General features: G+C 41.4%; 1 protein-coding gene across 6 annotated transcripts in view; it reads right to left on the bottom strand.

Moving 5' to 3' along the window:
- The window catches only part of DPF3 (double PHD fingers 3), a 166,817-nt gene that overhangs the window by 16,671 nt on the left and 130,544 nt on the right, over positions 1-19,602 (bottom strand). For 2 of the 6 annotated variants that reach the window (XR_011903702.1, XR_011903701.1), the window contains one exon: positions 14,339-14,626. The exons of the other annotated variants lie outside the window; for them this stretch is intronic. The gene's annotated coding sequence lies outside the window, so the exon portion shown is untranslated. Of the gene's footprint in view, positions 1-14,338; positions 14,627-19,602 lie in introns of those variants that run through there. 6 annotated transcript variants of the gene reach the window in all.

Here is a 19,602-nt window from a genome sequence, read left to right on the forward strand (position 1 = left end):
CCAATGGGTAGAAAAAATCTTTTCCACCTGCACGAGCTTGACTGTTTCTTTTTAAGAGTGGAGAAAATAAAAACAGCTGTTTCTCTGATAAGAAGAAAAGGAAGGCATGGCTACTGGAGACATGCACACTGATGCGCTGTCTTCGTTACCAGATCTAGCAGCAGTATTTTTTCATGCCGTCACATCACCCACAAGAATAAACACCAACCTATATTTTCTAGTTAGTGAAGCAAACAGTTGCTGGGAATTGCTGGTTAACTGTAACACATGAGAAATATATTTCCTTTATGTGCCCAAGCTGTCACAAAATGGTAGAATAAGGATTTTGGTTCTCCAGTTCCATTCACGTGACAGAGATACGACAACTAACCTCATTCAGCAAAGAGATGTGTGAACATAAGTTATTAGCAAAGTTGAACAAAAAGCAAAGGAGCTATTTAAGGAAGGAAGACCAGTAATATGTTCATATCATTCTTCTAAGCCATTGAACAAAGAAGTGTGTACTGACGAGTTAAGAATATTGCTACCTCTTGGATCCCTTGAAATGTCATCCAAATAAGAGTCACATTTTACTGAGATTTACAGAGGACCAAGTCCAAACTGAAGTTCTGGGGACCCTGCAGTCACAACTGTCCAGAAAGAGATCCTCAGACATGATTCTTTTTCTTGCTGAGGGGACCTTGTATAATTTCTGATACTACCAAAGTAGCAAAACCCAACGTGACACTGAAACAATCCTCCAGATCTGACTCACAGCAATTGCAGAACCTCATTTTGGAGCCACTGAAGAGAACAAATGGGTCACACTACACAGCAGGGAGGAATTCATCCCAATGGCAGCAAGTCTGCATCAAGAAAGGCTGTACAGTGCTGGAGTATATCAAAGAAAACAACTCATACAGGGTGTGAATTAATCAGAGAGTTAAATAGCTTCAGTCACATTTGAAAAGAAACAGAAAGAATGGAATCAAACTTACAGAAATAAATCAAAGTTAATTGCACGCATGTATTTACGTTCTCACTTGCCTGCATGCACACATTGCTCATTGCAGACTACAGCCAGAGACTCCCTTTTCCAAATGAAGGTCAGGTTCTGTTCACTGCTTTATTTCTGTCCCTTCACACTCATTCCTGTTCTCTTCCAGCTATCCTTCTTGACTGTCTAGTTCCTCACTCTCCTCAAAAATACCTCTGCAGGTTTTCTGTGCTGTGTCTGGTATCGACAGTGTTTTGTCCTTGAAGTGATCCATCCTATTCTGTAGACCCTTTCTTAAGCACTGCACTCATCACAAGACCAAAAGAATGGGACTTCTGTGGGCTGAGGATCTCTTAGAAAACATTAATAGTAGAGTGAGGGCTGCTGTGACAACTTTTTAATAGCAAAGAAAGAATCTTTTGCAAAAAAAAGATCGACTTACTTACACCTTTGGCCTCTCTCTCCAAATGTTGTGATGATGGAGGAGTCCAACAAATGCCCACAGTCACATCGGCAGTCATAGACTACTCTCTGTAAGACCAGGGATCATGGTATGCCTGAGGCAGAAAGAAAGCCTTATGGACATCTCTTTCTGTCTCCAAGTCATATCCTCTTCCACATTAAACAACATGCCTTGTAGTTCCATGACCCAAGCCTAATGTTGCTGGAAAGATTATTTTGAATTATGCCAGTAGCTCAGTGAGGCACTGCAGCATACAGCTGTTTCAAAACATGAAAATAGTTTTCCCTGCTCTCTCTTCATCTCAGTCTCTCTGTTTTTCACTTTATTCATTTTAAAACCCAGTGTTTTTCAAAACCTAAGAGGAAACTCACACACTCAAGACTTCTTGGAGCTGCATTAGTAAACACCACCCCTGTTTCACACCTTGGCATTTCCTCCACAGAAAATATACAAGGAGGAAGCCCTGAAACTGCATGCAGCAGGTTACTGCCTGTAGATCTGATTCCATTAAAAAATACAAAGGTTGATTTAGCTCATGAACAATTTTGCTTTACACAAAAAGCATTTAAGAGCAGTTCCAGTAACAGATACTGAGGGAGTGCAGGAGCCAGAGTTGGAAAGATTTTCCTGCTTAATTTCATCAGTTATGTGGTCAGGATGAAGAAATACTTGTATTTCGCTAATCTTGTGATAAACTGCATTCCCTGTGGTTAAGGTGTGCAGCAGTCTGCAGCGGGAACTCGGTTATAATTCAGGCAGCGCCTCAGCCCGGGAGAAGTCCCGATCACTCTCACACATCTGTATCAGCTCCGCGCATCTAACAGAAGAAGTAACACATATTTATGGTGCCACTGAAGTCAATAGACAGACCTCTAAAATATACCCAGGGAGCAGTTCTCTCGAAGGAGAAGGCAATATGTTAACATCGACAGTTTCTAATCTACCATAACTATTCTCTACCTAAACTTTTGCTATGCCGCAATAACTATAAACAACAGAGACAATAAAATTTGCAGTGAGCAGGTCTCCAACAGCTCATCCCTTTGTCTTAGAGCAATATTTTAAAGTATAGATCAGCCCTGAATGCTCTCCCATCTATGTCAGAACTCTCATCTGGATCTGAACTCTGCGACCGAGGCCATATTTTACAGTGACATCCGCGTTTCACATGCCGCTGGCTTTAATTGTACACTATGTCCATTGGACACCTGAACTGAGGAGTGGGGGGTGAAAGCATTTCAGCCACCATTTCATGACTCCTGTACTCGCTACAATTGCAGGCTGGTAGTAAGGAGAATTTAAATGGAAACACCCTTAAAAATCTAACATTCTCTTCTGCTTACACTGCCTGTGCAACACTAAAGACCAAAACTGACATTAAAGGGCAGCAGCAATCTGCTGCTCCCAGGCGCTCTGTGACCAGCCAAGGCCTGCAAACGGCTCATTAGTGCTTCTTCAATAATGGATTTTGCATCACAAGATTAATTGCAGCCATGTGCTCTGTCACACCCGCCACAGACTATTTAAGTTAACAATCCAATCAATAACCTTTTTCAAACAAAGGCAGAGATAATCTTGAGGAAAAAAATAAGGCAAGACTCCTATAAAAAAAAATGTGAAATTATTTGTATGGAGCAAAAGGTATTTCCGCCCAGTTCCCAGTTCTGTCCTTTATCTTTGCTGCGTAGTAGTAGGCTTTTCAATCAATAGTATAATGAAAACCCACAGGGCTCCTGGCTATAGCATGTCAGAATTTATTCCATAAACTATTCGAGTCTTTAAACAACCATAAATACATATTATAGATATAGTGACAGAGGAACCACATCCAAACATGCACAAAAGCTGCAAGAATTCCTCTCGCTAAGACTGAATAAGCATTGCTATGACCTCTACCATCATTAGAGAGAATTATTACTGTTATTCATAAAAAAAGAAGGGAAAAGAAACTTGTAATTCTAATAAGGGATATGTTTTTATGGTTATGATATAAAACTGTAGCCTTCCTTTGTCCATCTACAAGTGCAGTTTAGCATGCTTACAGAGAGCTGCTGTCAGCAGTTCCCACATTCAAAAGCTGCCAGCCAAGTTTACCTACCAGTGAATTATTAAAAGTATTTTTTGTTTGCCTTTTAATTCCAGAGCCTTTTTAGGGCTCCACCGTTAAAGGTTCCCCAAGCAAACAAAGAGATTTGAAGGAGTCCTTAAAAAAACAAACCCTCCAACCAAACTGAAAGGCTTCCAGAATCCCAGGGCTCCCGGGAGCTGCAGTGCTAAGGAATAGATCAAACATTTCTAAGGAAGGAGGACATGGATCTTGTGGGGTTTTCCTGGCCCTTCCCATCTGGCAACAGAGGGGGGTGAGGCCTCACCAATGCTGAGTACAGGGGCAGGATGACTTCCTTAGTCCTGCTCACCACACCATTCCTGATACAAGCCAGGATGCCATTGGCCTTCTTGGCCACCTGGGCACACTGCTGGCTCATATTCAGCCAACTGTCCATCAGCACACCAAGGTCCCTTTCCGTCTGGGAGCTTTCCAGCCACACCTCCCCAAGCCTGTAGGGTTGCCTGGGGTTGTTATGACCAAAATGCAGGACCCGACACTTGGCCCTGTTGAAACTCATTCCATTAACCTTGGCCCATCGATCAAGTCTATAAGTCATCTAAGAATGATAGAATTGTTTGGGTTGGAAGGAATCAAAAAAGGCTATCTAGCCCAATTCCCCTGCAATGAAGAGAGACACATACGGCTAGATCAGGGTGCTCAGAGACCTTCCAGCCTGACCTTGAGTGTCTCCAGGCACGGGGCATCCACCACATCTCTGGGTGCCACAATATGCCAGTAACTGTGAAAGAACTAACCTCTCTAATAAGCTCTGAAACAATGCAGCTGTAGCAGAGCCATCAGTTCATGTCATTCCATTTCCTGACCCTACAGAATTACTTCCTAGCATGGCCAGGGCTGGGAAGAAGCAGAACCAAGCACAGGGCTCCTCAGGGCTGCCTACTGCTGCAAAAACAGGCACACACATCACAGCCTGGCACTCAAGTATTTGGTAATGGTAGAAGAGAACTCACTTCAATCACTCACACAAGGGGCAAATAAAATCATGCTGGGTGGGACCCAACTTCAGTTTGACAGGTATAACTGGAGTCAGTAGGAACACACTTTAGAAGCCTCAAATACCCAATCAGCAAGGCAGTTTTGGTTTGTTTTTGTTTGTTTGTTTGTTTGTTTTGCATAGTGCTGGGAGAACCTTCTGTCTTGGGCTGGCAGGGGACAAAAGTCATCTTAGCATTCTCCTGGCATACCTGCAAGCCACCCTCTCTGAGCACCCAGAGCCTGTACCCACACCTCAAGTCCCAGCCATAGGGACTAGAGATTCTGATGCAGGTGAAAGGCACAGAAATAGGGACAGACCACAGGACCAGACCATGAGACCAGCACAGCTGCTTGCCAGACTCCATATTGCTTAGCTGAGGTGAGACCAGAAACAGACCCCAACTAACGTGGATAGAAATGCCACATGCCCATAGCATCCCATCTCACAGCTCAGCAGAACTCCGCTCCCCCATTCTCCAGGCCTGCCCCTATTAGGCACTGTTGGCTGCCAGAAAAAAAATGGCTGTTTCTTCCCTAAGAAACATAATGTGGAAGCACTCAAATAACCTCATAGCAAAGCATCAGCTTGTTAATGCACTGGTAAGTCATGCCAGCACTGAACGATTCCTGGGGGTGAATTAGGTCAGAGTGACCTCCAGAAAACCAGGCTGCATCACCGCATGGCTTTATGGGTAATGATCTGCTAATTACCAGGAGGCATTTGGGCTGCTTACCAATACCAACAGGAAGGAAACCTGCCTGCAGGCACTGCACGGACTCCACATGCCAGGGACACAGCTCCTAATAACAAGAATAAAGCCATTTATAAAGCGCGAATCGGCCAGCAGACTGGCAGAGAATGCTAATGCCACCCAGCAGGTACACCTCATGGGGTGTGAGGCCTTCCCAATGCTAAGCAGGTCCTGCATTTGGTCTTAAAGAGAAGTACGGGTGAGGCAGACTGAGATGAAAACACGGGAGCGGGAGGATGGCTGCTTATCCATAGAAGATGAATCACCACAACCTGGAAAGCCAACATCCCCTTTGCCTGGGGGACGTTTTCGTTACCCTTCAACAAACTGCAGTGGAAAATAACTCGGAGGCAGTGCCGACCTCGTCGCTATGCGCTGCAGGCTCCCCAGCCCGGCCAGCTCACACACCACAGAGCTTTCAATCAACTGGCAGGCTAACTAAACCCTTTCAAAATGAGCAACCAAGCAAAAATACTTGGTCATAAACACTAAAAATAGGAGTGGAGGATTGGGTTTTGTTTTGCTTTTTAACTTGGTGAAGCCAGTTCTTCCTAGCGCATTAAATCCACCTCCCTGGCAGCCCATTTTGAACATCTCCTCCCCTCTGGGAGAGCCAAAATCTCCCACTGTAATGAGAGGAGTGGGGTGATATTTAAAATGCTAGGGAAAGAGCAGTCTGAATAGCCTTCCACTCAAGCGTTTCTTGAAAACCTCCATTAAACCCCCCATAGACCAAAATATAAGCTCTGCTCCCTCTCCCCTTCTTTGAAGTACCCTGCTACCTGCACAAACATCCAGTCCCAGCTGATGCCTGGACACCTGGCCCTTCCTTGGAGTTCCTGTTGGTACAGCCTGAGAGTATCATGTCCGCAGGGACAGCCAGTGCAGATGAGCACACCTTTATCCCCAAGCCAGTGCCCAAATAGCAGCTTGCAACACAAACTGGCTAGATAGTACACAGGAGGGTCCCACAAATGCCAGCTGCTTCCTGGAATTTGGAAATAAACCACAAAGATGATTAAATTGTCTTTGAAGTTCCAGGCAATGAAACCAACTCTCGCCCTCGCAGACATCCAATGCGCCCGCAGCTGCCCTGAGCCCACCGCATTGCAGTCTATTACATTGACAAGGACAGAACCGCAAAGCCCACAGAGCTGCAGAACAAGCCCAAGTACTGACAGCGCGAGGTTTTCCATGCTGGCCCGATTCAGCGTGCCTAACCTGAACTGGCAGAGGCTGTGGCTTCTCCCGAGGGCTTTCCCTCCTCAGCTTCTCCCTCCACTTTGATCATGTCTAATAGTGCGACAGAGGCAACACATGGGGATGTGAGCATCTCTGTGCTGAAATCAGGCCTGTGTTCATCCAGCTCACCTGGAAAGCATTCGCACAACTGCTTCGTGCCACCACAGCCCTCCTCAAGCACTGATGGCTTTGAGAGAACTTCTGCGGTGCCTTCACTCAAGTGGGAGTGACCACACAGGGAAACATGGCAGGCTGGGTTAATGCCAGTGAATTAGAGAGGCTGAGAGAGGGGGAAAGTAGAGTATCACTGATATCTGAACAAACTTTCTTTCCAGAATGACTGAAAAATGACTCTGGATTAGTGCACTGACAGAGCAGTTCCAGGATTTTCAAATCCAATGGCAAACTCCAGAGAACATTTTTAAATGCCATCAATTGAATGTTAAATAAACTTAACTATGCAGAAGACACCATGCCATTGCATAGACAGTGACCTCATCATTGTTATGTGAGGAAATTATACACCACTCAAGTAACCAATTCAGCACGATTGGTAGATGATTGATAACCTATACAAACACACCATTAACACAAGCAGTCTGACTTTCCCATGCAAGCATCACTGACTCTGCTGCTAATGTGTGTATATTCAGACATAACCAGAACTGCCTCACTCAGCTAAACACAGTTCTGAGCAAGCTACTTCAGTTGCCTGTTGATTTAAAGGAGCTCTCACAGCTATGGAACAGGCACCACTCTTAACTAACCCTGTTGTTTGTAATGCAGGATAGAAGCTGGAAAAATCCCATTGTCTTCTGACCTTCCCCTTCTCCATTAACTAGAACCTCTGGTTGGTTGGGAATTTTGAAGTGTCAACGGAGATTTTATCAACATGGCAAAGAGTCTGCACTTCCCCATCACAATCCCAGTAACATAACAGTCAGAGGGAAGCAACAGCCCAGCACACACTGCAGAGTATCAGTATACGCCCAGAATGGGGCAGTAAGAAGTACCAATTTACTTTCTAAAAAATGCAGTTTCACAGGGATCTCAGTATCTGAATAAGTGGTGAATTTGAACAAAGTGCATTTTGCCAACAGAAAGCGGGGGGAGCAGACAGGGTTAACAAACAGCACAGGCAGAAACAGACTTTTCAGAAAGGGCAAGACATTTTGTGCCAGTATTTTACAAGTAAAAGGCTTTACTTTCGTTATGCTTTAAAAGTGAGCTCTGCTTGTTTTAAAGAGAAAAAAAACTTCACAAAAGAAATGTTTCATTCAAATCAGAGCCCGCTTGGCAGAGGGAGAGGGGAGGGAAAGGCTCATTCCATTGAGAAAAACAGAACACGTTTCATTCTGAAGCAAATGAAACCATTTCTCCTTACCATGGTATCTTTCAGTTCCATCACTTGAATAGCCCTTCTGAGTAACTCTGTAATAAAATGATGCCAGAGACACCAAAAAAGCAGGACTTTTTGTTTTTCACCAGATTAAAATCCATGTGGTTTTGTAGAACACACAAGACCTTCTGCACCAGATTAACCAAGTCTGGGTGCAGGACACTCTTTAACCTGTAAAAAGTGAGCATCAACGATTTAGCCTACACAGCCCACATTTCATAGGAGCTAGATACCACTTTAGATGAAACAAGAAATTAGCTAGTTCCACTGCAGTGGACACAAGTGTCCCTCATTAAACAGTCCACTAGTCCTGCTCCTTTTCAGCACCAGAGGAATTTCTTAACAGAGACCATATGAAAGTAGAACATTATTCTATTTAATGCCAGAGAATGATCTTCAGAGTACTACTGGGATCTGTTAAGCCTTCTGACCCTGCTCTTAGCGGGATGGCTGCTCAGTGGCTCTGGCAATGACAAAGAGTCTGGGAAGTCCTTTCTTACACCAATGGTCTGACACAGTTCTGGGCACCTTATGGACCCATTCAGAGACACAAACACAAGCCTTGGTGTATAAAGGCCAAAGAAGAGCTGTGAACCTTTTCTTTAGGAATCCCAAATACACTCTGTGTACTCCCAGCAAAAGATGAGATTTCTGAGGCAAGGCCCTGTTGTAGAATCCACTGCATGCTCAAATGAGTTTTTGAGCCTGAGGAAAGGACTGGAAAGACTTTAGTGCTATTTAACAGATTTAAGCCACTCCCAGCAGAGCACTGATGCAAAGCAACTATAATTTGTGCTGGCAATGGAAAGCGTATCTCTCAAACATAAGCTCAAAACCACTCTATATGATATAAACTCCACCATGCACAGTGCTAACAGGAAGGCTATGGCTGTCTTACACTGAAATAAAACTACTCCTTCAGCAACAGTATAGCGCTCAATCATTTTCCATACAAAGACTTCCTCACACCTCAGGAGCTGGTCTCAGTACTGGCTCCTGGAATCAACATACGAGGAAGGTAATGGTAGTTGGTACATAAAAGAAATCTAAATGAGTAACCAACACCTTCAAAACTCACTCCAGCTTTACTTAAAATGTCTGTTTCAAAAAAGGTAGCTGTATCTATCATATTCTTTCTCCTGCAATCCGCAACAAAGACACCAACATGAGGACACTAACAGCAAAGACTGAAGCTGCGTAATGAGAAGGGGCTTCAGTTCAAGCAAAAAATGACTCCAACAACCACGCAATCCTGGAGATAAACTGTTTAAAGTATAGTGCTTTATCCATAGCAGTCTAATAGTTGGTTTGTAGGCCATTCAGAGCCACTACAGCTATCTTAGGCAACATCAAAACTGCTTCTAGTCATATCCTGGGTAGCAATATTAGCAACAACACTGTGCTTCAGAAATCCGCGCTTTTTAAAGGTAGATGCCATGCTTCTCCCATCATGGTGCACACACTGTGGAAACACTAATGGCTACTGGAAAAAAAAGTTCATCAGATAACAGATAGCGTAGAAGTTTCTAGATACACAACAAGAACATCTGGTGAAACAAGAAGAACAAAACAATGCAGTTAGGTTTTAAAAAATTAAAATAAAATTAAACTGAAATTAAAATAAGTTGAAAATAAGATGCCACAGGTGAGTGGCTCTCAGTTTAATCATTAAAATGAAATGTGGGGTTAAACTGTTTCAAGCACCCTGCTTTAGTGCAGCAGACGAAATATAATCTTACAATAATTTCAAGGGAACAATGGAGATTATAATACACCAGGCCACAATCTAGACAAGCTCAACCAAACTTAAGAGGAGTAATCAATGCTTATGTGCTCTCCTCTGTGTGTAGATTACATAGTGGAAGTCCTAAAGATCCATCATTAGGAAAAGGTGGGCCACATGAAAGCCCTACTACTGCTAATGAGTATCATAAATAAAAGCTTGGGTCTGCAGGGAAAAGTTTTGTTGTTTGTGGTTGTTGTTTTTTTCATGATTTAGAGGCTGAATGACCCCAAGTAGGAAGATCCTTTTCCCTGACACCAGGCAAAAGTTTGGAATAAATTTTAAATAGGTGCAGCATACAAGCTTAAGTCAAAGCAAAGAAGCCAATGGCTCTGTCAGTGCACACTGAACCCAGGGTTGCAGCTCTCAGCTTTGTCAACCTGCAGCCACACCTCAGCCCAGGGAACAACAGCCATGGGGACCACCAATACCTGCAGCAATGCTGGCAAACACTTTTACTTCCAACTTCTACCACATCTGATTCTCACCAGCAAGGACTCTTCCCCAGACAAGAAAGTAAGACAATTTCTTAGCCAGCATAACAAAGAAAATCTCCTCTGGGGGCTATTTTCTCCAGTCCAGATAATTTCTGCACAATTAAAACTTTCCTTTATGGCATTTGTATTTCCAGGTCTGTGGGTCTGTGGCTTAAGAAAGAGAGAGAGAGAGAAGAGGGGAAAAAAAAGGAAAAAAACAAAAAGCACAGAAATATTCAAAGTAAGACCTATGCAGAACTGTCCTCTGGAGACTTTACAGCCTGTAGTGACAGCTTTGTTGTGATGGGAAGCATCCCATTCATCTAAACAGAGTGGAGACAGCCATGCATAAAGGTATATTTCAACATACTTTTTCACTCCTGGTTACCTTAGCAGAAATGTCTATCTTTGCTCTGTGTATCTGTCACATTGGGGACAATGAAAGTGACAACTGAGTTCAGAGTGGGAGATGACCTATTGAACAAGAAAAGTGTACTGATGCCACAAGTAGATTCCTTCCTCTCTTCAACTTCCCTTTCTTTGATTTGTCACCACTCAGTTTTGCCCTCAGTCCAACCTCCATCTGGGTCTCTCTGTCCTACAATGCACACCAGAAAGCTCAAGAGGAGCTAGGAGAAGAAGAACAAAAGCAGCAATGGCCAGGGGCTCAGGATCTGTCATCAAACATTTTCCCTTCCAACTCTGCTTTCGGGAAGGAAAAGATTACTTGCATCCCATTGAATCCCTTCAGAAAATAGTTTTGTAGACTTGAAATTCAGATTATTGTAAAATATCTGAGAGAAAATCACAGAAAGGGAATTGGAAAAGGAAAAGCCTTTAAAACTAACAACATCAGTATGTGGTCTCAGGAAAGCATTGTAGTTGCTTTCTCAGCACAGCTCAGAAATACAGCTAGCACCTCATCCCACCTCCACAGCTGTATCTGGCCCCCAGTATCCAAAACTTTCAAAGGAGGGAAAGATCTTTCCAGCTTCAGTTGAGGACAGGTCAACAAGTAGCCCACAGGCTGCTCTACCAGATCCTAAACAAGTTCCCAGGAGCCACACTGACTGGGGACAGTAAGTGTAGCCAAAACCCTTTTGTTTCCTCCTTCCTTCAGTCAGTTTGTCGTAGGCCTGTTCAAGGTAAGGTCTGAAGGTAAGCAATGAAGCTCTCAAGTCATGCTCTGCCCAGCTGAGCAAAGAAACAAAACACTGAAGGAAACTGAGATTATACATGTAAAAACCAAAACTATACGGGAAACAGCTAATTCTCTGTGGTAAAGACACACTGACACATAGAAATGCTGAAAATCATGCAGGTAGGAGTTCATGTCGTACAATTACAACAGTTTTACAGTAACTTCTATATTTCCCTTCTGGATTCATTTCTGATGTGTTCCTTAAGAATTATTTGTCATTTAATCTGCTGGGCTTTTTTTTCCTACTACTCTAAGGACCTTGTACCCACATCAGAAGATGTCTTAAAAATTACATCCCCTCTGCTATTCTTGCAAGCAGTTGCCAAAATAAGAAGGTCCGTGTATAGCCTCTGCTGGTAGTGTAGCAATTGTTGACAAGGCAGAGAAACATGCTTTGTAAAAACAAAAGTAGATCTATCAGGGAAGAGGGAACACAGCTTTTTGTGAAAAAATGGCATGTAATCTGAAAAAGTATTTTCTCTTTCCATTCTATACAATCGTACTACTAATCTAACATGTATATGGGAAAGGGAGGTATCACGTCTGCGCTGTGAAATGCAGCAAAGGGAACCACAGATCTGGACACAGCAGACAGGAACTCCAGAGGTGGGATTAGAAATGTCATAGATAGGATCAGGTCTCCATAAGGCAACATCACTAAAATCCACACAAAGAACATCATTTAGACTCTACCTTTCTTTCTAGATTACCTTACTGCAACTTCAATCTCATAGAAAAGGTTATTAAAACACAAACACACTTAGGAAGATCATCTACCACCACCAAGTCCCAGGAAATACTCTTAAAATGAGTCCTACACAAAAGCTGCATCCTGCCTACCTTCACTATAGCAAGCAACGGGACCAGTTTCTGCAGTCCGGTGAATGGGGTCAAAAGAAAGTAAAAGAGAAAAAGGAAGAAAAGTTTTGGTTAACTTCAAGCTTCATTAAGAGATACAAAACAAAATCCAGGAGCAAAAACCATGATTTACAAAATGGAAAAGAAAAACAAAATCAATAGAGGTGGAAGTTTTATTTTAAGCTTCAAAGAGAGTATTATAAACAACAGAGAGCTTAGAAAAGTATATGTACAAGTATGTTATTCAACAACATCTTTTTAAAAGATTACTTGCACTAAAAAAGACCCTGTGGAATCGGTTTGATTATGTAATATTTACAGAGGAATATACAGTAGGGGCATTGGAAGCAGAACTTTTATTTGAAAGGAATATTACACAAACTGAATACAGACCCTAAATTTGCAAATCTTCATTACAGTTGTGCGTTTTGTTATATTTTGATTAAATAAAATCTGATTTCTTCTTTTTCTCTCGAGGCAGCTCACCAGCGCAAGCACAATGAACAAAGCAAGCCCATCCTGGTAAACAGCCTGATTATGACCTAAATTTTGCCATTCAACTTAGTGAGAGAACTCAAGTCTACCAGAGATTTAATATGGCTATTTTTGGCCCTGTGTGTTAATCCAAAGGGAGAAGGAGAAGGGGGAGGGAGCACTGCGACAGATACAAGGAGACCTCTCAAAGAGGTGAGTTTAAGGTTTAGGTGTGCAAGATGCAGGATGAGGCCTTCTGGCAGCTTCACCTGCTCAGGATGCATTTTTGTAGACAATCTTTTCACTCAAAAAACCAATATAATTCACATTAACAAAACACTTTATTATCTATACACTGGGTCTATACCAATAGATACATCTAGCTACAGAGGACAGCTAATCTCAGAGCCAAGTCCAACGCCCTTCTAATACACAAGGCTCGCATCCTTGCTAGCCTGCATCACACATGACAACAAACTATCCACTGTGAGCAGATTTGGCAGCCAACATAATTTTCCAGTGCTTGTACGAAGCAGAACTCATTTCATTAAGAAGATGGCTAACAACCCAGAATGAAGGCTGCGAACATCCCTCACTGGACAATTTAGGATTTCAGCTGTGGGAACTCAAATTCTTCTCCTGCTGAGTATCCTCTGTTGCTTACTGCTGACATGGGGGTGTACCTCTATATTTTCAAAGTCCACTACTTCATAGAAAAAGGGCAGAAATACACAAGGTTTCTACACAGGGCATCATCCTTGACTCCAGCAGGAAGCTCCATGCCAAGAGCATCCAAACAGTTAGATACTTTCCTTAAAACCCACTCACAATCAGCTGAGGAATTACCAAAGGAAAAAAAAGAAAAAGAAAAAAAGAAAAAAAAAGAAGAAAGGAAAAAAAAAAAAGAAAAAGAAAAAAATATATATATAACAAGAAGAAACAAAACAAAACAACCTAATAGTTGCTTTCCTTTCTTTAAATCTCTCTTTTAGCAGAAGTATTTCACAGAGTCGCTCAAATGAAAACCTGTTTTACTGTGCAGAAGAGACACATCAATCCTACAGGGAGAAGACAGTCCCTTGAATTGGACACAACATCTGGTAACAAAAAAATCCAGGCGCTGAGCCTGGTCTTTGCTCTTTCAGCAGTTTTTGTTCAGATTTGTGCCTAACACAACTAAAGCAAAGTAAGATTTAAGCATCTAACAGGATTATATTATTCAGGAGAAAAAAAAACAACAAAAAACCAGAACGGTCTGCACTTACCACATCCAATTTGCAAAAAACAAAGATACCCAGCACATGTATGAATGGCTTCTTTAAAGTAAGAGAGAGAGCAGAGTTGATCTTTATTTTCATTATTTAAAAAAGTTTTGTTTTTTTTTCTTAAAGTAAATATTCAGTCTTTATTTTTACATTAAGTGCTTTTTCTAAAATTCCACGTCTTCACAAAATTGCATTTAAAATTTGAAGTAAAACGTATTTCAAACAAAAATACTGTGCAACTTCAGCACTCCTTTTCTCTCTTAAATATTGAAATAAATAAAATAGTTAAGTCTTTTTTTTTTTTTTTTTTCAGTTTGTTTGTTTTTCAGTCAGTTCTACTGTAGATCAATTCCAGTTTGACCTGGGTTTATACACATGCTTAAAAGAAAGTGAAATCAAGGCTTTAAAAAAAAATTCTTTGTATTGCACCGGCTTAGGGCATCCCCAGAATTTCTCTGAACAGTTGGCAGCCAGCTTCCTGCAGTCCAGGCTCCTGTGCCAGATGAAACACAGGGACGGAAGGGTCAGGGCAAGGAGAAGTATCAGAAGTATCAAAGCATCCTGGCTTCTCTCGGCCTTCTTCTGAAATGTCTTGCTTGAAGGATGCCGGAGTCCATGAGGGCAGGGCTGACTGCGGAGGGAAAGGCAATAAAAAGTAAAACTAAACAAACTCAAACAGACAACAAAAGCAAGTGTTCTGAATAAAGCAAAAAAAGAAAAGCACAAGTCAACCTTTCAACGCTGTTTGCATTCTAGGTCTTTGAAAATATAGCTCAACAGATTCAGTCTGAACTGATGGTGGGAGCCATAAGTAAATACAAAGCAAACAAAAGGGATATGAAGGAGTATATCCAAAAGAAAGGCACCAAATGCTGTCAATATTTCTTACTGTGAACATAATTAAATCACCTTTCTCATTCAGCTTATACAGTTCTCTCTTCTCTAGAGGTTAAGATATTCGTTTATGAAATCCCGCTCTGATTACATCGCTATATTACTAATTAGTCGTACAGAGCCACAAGTGTATGCAGTACAGCACAAGAGATGTTTTCAGAAGTCTGAACCATGCAGATAGGAGCAGCAGCAATATGATAACTTGAAAAAAATAAGTGAAAAACTGAATTTTGCATTTCATTTCATCTACAAATGCACTAAGTTGTATACTCCTTGAGCTTAAAAAGCACATCTGTTTATTTCCACAAACAGGAGTGCCTTCCCCTCATCTTTCCCACACCTCATACCAGCTCTGGATGACACGAAAATCCAAAATCGTAGGAGCTGACAGTGACAGAACAATTCAAATATATAAACTGCCTGCATCCTCTTAACAGGGGTATCAGAACTTGTAACTGCAACATTAGCTTCCCCTTCCCCTCCCCTCCCCCCCCCACCCTCCTTAAATGTTACTATAACTTGCATTCTCTGATGCTGGCAACTTTACACTTGCGGAAATACAGACAGGAACACTAAAATGGTTCAGACCTAGCTCCATTACCCTATGGTATTTATACAGGTTGGGCTTTTTCAACCCTGGTAAATATCTGGCAAACAGAACAAAGGTTGGTAGTTTATTGCAATGGCTCAATCAGCAAAAATTCATCCTGGCTACATTCCTACACTGCAAGGGTTTGTCAAAACAACCCCATGCCAGCATGAACACATGTATACGCCTCATCCTTTACATATACTCACAGAGACCCATATTAAATAAAAAAAGGAAAAAATAAATGGAGAAAAAGAAATGAGTGTTTATTGGAAACATCTACATATGCTGCAGCACAAAACACGCTGGGAAGATTTTGCTGATTATATAATAAGACAACTCCCAGTAGGGTCAATATAATGTTTGCTCGAGGAGTAGGTTCAGTAAAACTGCTTGCCATGTGAAAGAGGGAAATTGCATGAGGATCCAGGTTTTGAAAGTTCCACAGTTTGATGGTATTCGAATCATAATTTTAGGACCTATATAAAAACATCACTAAAAGAATTAACCAAAGAAAGGCAAAGCAGCCAGGAGAGAATGCAGCCTGAACTCAGCCATTCTCTGGGAGCATTTCTGGTTGCTCCATGCAAACCAATGTTCTGGCTTCAATCAGGAGCCTGAGCTGAGGACTGTAAAATGGCAAACTGGATTTCAAATGAATAACTAATGTAAAAGCTTAAAGGCAAAACAATGTGGGGATGGGATTCCAATAACGCATTCTGTTGAAACAAATGGCCATCTCAGGGCTTGTCTACACCATACCACAGTTAAGTGTATTAGCAAGGAGGTTTAATTCAATAAAAGCAATAGCTAAAAAAGCTCAGTGCTGATTCTTCCGAAGCCAGTGGCAAAGTTCTGTTTGGACTGTGTTTCAGCAGCCCAGGCTTGTCATTCATGACCTTATCACATACACGCATCACTATTCTGAGCATACTACATATACAAGAAATACATATTCAACCTACATGCAAAGTGAAGTAAAACAGATTTCAGTTCCATCCTACTCTGCTACACACCTCACCATCTCCCTTTATTTTACGTCATTTTAGGACCCTGTATTTTCTTAAAATTTTCTCAATAAATACTACCATGTTTAAATAATTAAAGTGTTTTCATACAAGATACGAGATCTGCCCCTTCTTACACATCCTCTAAGTGCCAAAGAAGGAAATACGTTAGAGATCAACGCACACTCCATTTAGCCTTTGTTCTCACTACTCAGCTGCTCGAGCAGCACATCACTTCCTTATTTCCACTCTCTCCCATCTGTGAATCAGTTTGCAGAGGATGGCTCAGGAAATTCTGTGGCTTTTCTAAGATTCTTTAGTAGTAGAAAGGGGCCTGAGAAGATAGCTAACATGATTAAATAAACAGAAAAGTCTGAATTTAGGGCCTGAGATGAAACATCCTTTTATTCACATTTCATATTGGAACAGTTGTATTTTGGTACATGATTTGTGTGGGAGCATACATGTTTCAGGAGAATCTCTGGATAGACTTGCGCTAACCCTCCTCTAATAAGGATGTCTTTGGAGGAGGACTGGAAGAGCAGGGCTTGTGATTAGTTGAAGGACTGTGCCTTCAAAGATCTCCTTCTTATAAAGCTCAGAACAGCAGGTTTCATTGAACTGCTGAAATCACTGGGGAATACAGAGCATCACGGTTCTTTCTGATTTCAAAGATGACTTTACTTTTCAGATACAACCCAGAATTCACACTGAAAACTCTTTTTATGTCTTCCCAGTTTGGTTTGGGACTTGTGTCTTTGAGGATACATACAATTGGCACTGAGCAGTTCCCTCATTTCTGACCTGGCTATGCTGGTGTCAGGCTCCTCTTTATTTATTTATTTTTTTCTCTTCTTTTCCACTGCACTTATGAAACTTTCTTCTATATAAATTCTGTCTCATTAACACTGTCATTTTTCTGTCATCAATCTGGGAAGGTCTCACGCTAGCAGCCTTCCGGTTTTACTCTCATCCTTAACTTAAGAGCAAACCAACCTTCTATTCCTGTTCCAAGTCTATATTCCAGCACTGCCTACCTTGATGATATTTCATTTCCATATTAAAACTCCATCTAATCTTCAAAGATTAACATTCCTTTGTAACCTAGTTTAAACAAGTGTACTTTCAACTTCCATCTCTACATCTTCCTATGGCCAGTGCACACAGCTCTGCCTGCTCAACTCAACAGTGAGATGTAGATTTTTCCTCAGGTTGATTATCTAATAAGACACCCAGAGCAATTCAAAGACTACTCCATTCTCCATAACCGAGAATTTATTTTACCTTCTTTCCTTCCTCAGGACTAGCTGAAACTAGTGACCATTCGTACACACATTAATGGTATAAATAACAGCGATGGGTGTTTTTTATATGCAGTCATCTATAATAAATGTCAGCTGGCAGTCTCTATGCACTGTGTGAGTTGTGGCTTCTTTCTGAGGGCACTGCACTACCCAGTTGTCACAAAGATGGGTGGTTAGGTTGCGAAAGGATTAAGACTGTATGCATTGTTATAGTAACTGCATTTGTGAAACTAAACCAAGATTTAATAAATTATGGGCATCTGATTATTGTTTGTGTTCCAGAAAAGCCCAGAATGTGTTAGGCATGGTTCACAAAAGACAATGGTGAGGACTCCACTTGGAAAAATTTGTAGTTAGAGTATGCTTATTTTGCAGTTAATAAAGTGACTGGAGTTTTCAGAATGACATACCTGGATAGTTTTCATCTAGCTAGCTCAGGTGCTACTAGGACACTAGCCAGTACAGAGCTCAGCATGGGCTGCAAGGACATGCACCAAGCTGGGTGACTACAGCAGTTAGCTGTAGTCTACTGCCATCACTGAAGCAGCAGCCACATACAGGGGGCTGGTTCCAGCTATGTAAAGCACCTGTCAGGCAGCCAAAGGTAGCAAGAACGAACAAAACTCTTCACCTAAGCTTTTCCACAACTGACTTGGACAAAAGAAGTAAATGCAAATTGGATGCATGAAATCATGCTGCTCTTTGGCTTTCTATTTGGCATATTTCTGCTCCCTGTTGTTCACATGGCCATATCACAGAGCAGCAGAAGAAAAAGCTGTATTTTAAAATAAGAGAATATAATCCTAACACCATAAATGCAAGTGCAGAGATTGAAGGGCTGAAGAAACAGAAGAATCAATTTGAAGTTCATTTCTTTTAATCTAGAAGATTTTTCACATTTACGGTATTTCCTTACAAACTGGGAACAACTGTACCTGCAGAACAGATTCTGCTCTCAGTTTTACGAACCTGCATTTCATAGAAATGCACTGGACTTCACTGATATGACTGTTTACAGTAAAGTCAGTATGGAACAAGCGTGCCTACACCAGACTCATGAACTGGCGCCTATAATTAGGGAGTGTCTTCCATATTTATTTTCATTCCTCTTCATTATATTGTCTGTATTGTCTATACATATGTCTATGCACATATATTTCCGGTATATATTTACCTATACATACATATAGGATGATACATTTGTGCAAGCTAAATCCTATCACTTTCTGTGGTTTTGGAAAAGCAGATGCCTATATGCCTGTGCCTCACCTCTGGAAAACATCTGAAGTTTGGGCCTTTAGTGAATGCAGAAGAGTGGCAAAATATTATAAATTTATATCTAAGTTTTTTTGTTTTTGAGGGGAAAAAAAAAAAAAGACTAGTTTTGGGATGAATTAAATCAATTAAAGTATACTTCTCAATGCCAATGTTAAGTCAAAATATCATTGATTTGACACTAGGATGATTATAACACACCAGCAGGAACAGAAGAGCAACACAAAAAGACTGTAAATATGGGAAAAGCTCAAACAAAGTTCCCTCCTCACAAGAGAGCATGGCTCTTGAATTCTGTCTTTCTACACTAGAAACACATGGAGCTATTTTGCAACATTTCATAACACATCTAATTCTGACGGCAGTTTATTAATGTAATCTAAACATAAGTAGCGTAATTCTGGATTTACATTCAGGTACATCCACGTACTCCTAACAGAAGAATCTGGCTTATGTCATGCCTAAAGTCAGCTATTAAAAAAAAAGAAGAGAGAGGCCTCTGTAAGCAGCATGAGTGGAGCCTTTCTTTCTTTTAAGG

This window comes from Excalfactoria chinensis, chromosome 5 (assembly GCF_039878825.1).
Source record: "Excalfactoria chinensis isolate bCotChi1 chromosome 5, bCotChi1.hap2, whole genome shotgun sequence".
NCBI classification, from domain to species: domain Eukaryota; kingdom Metazoa; phylum Chordata; class Aves; order Galliformes; family Phasianidae; genus Excalfactoria; species Excalfactoria chinensis.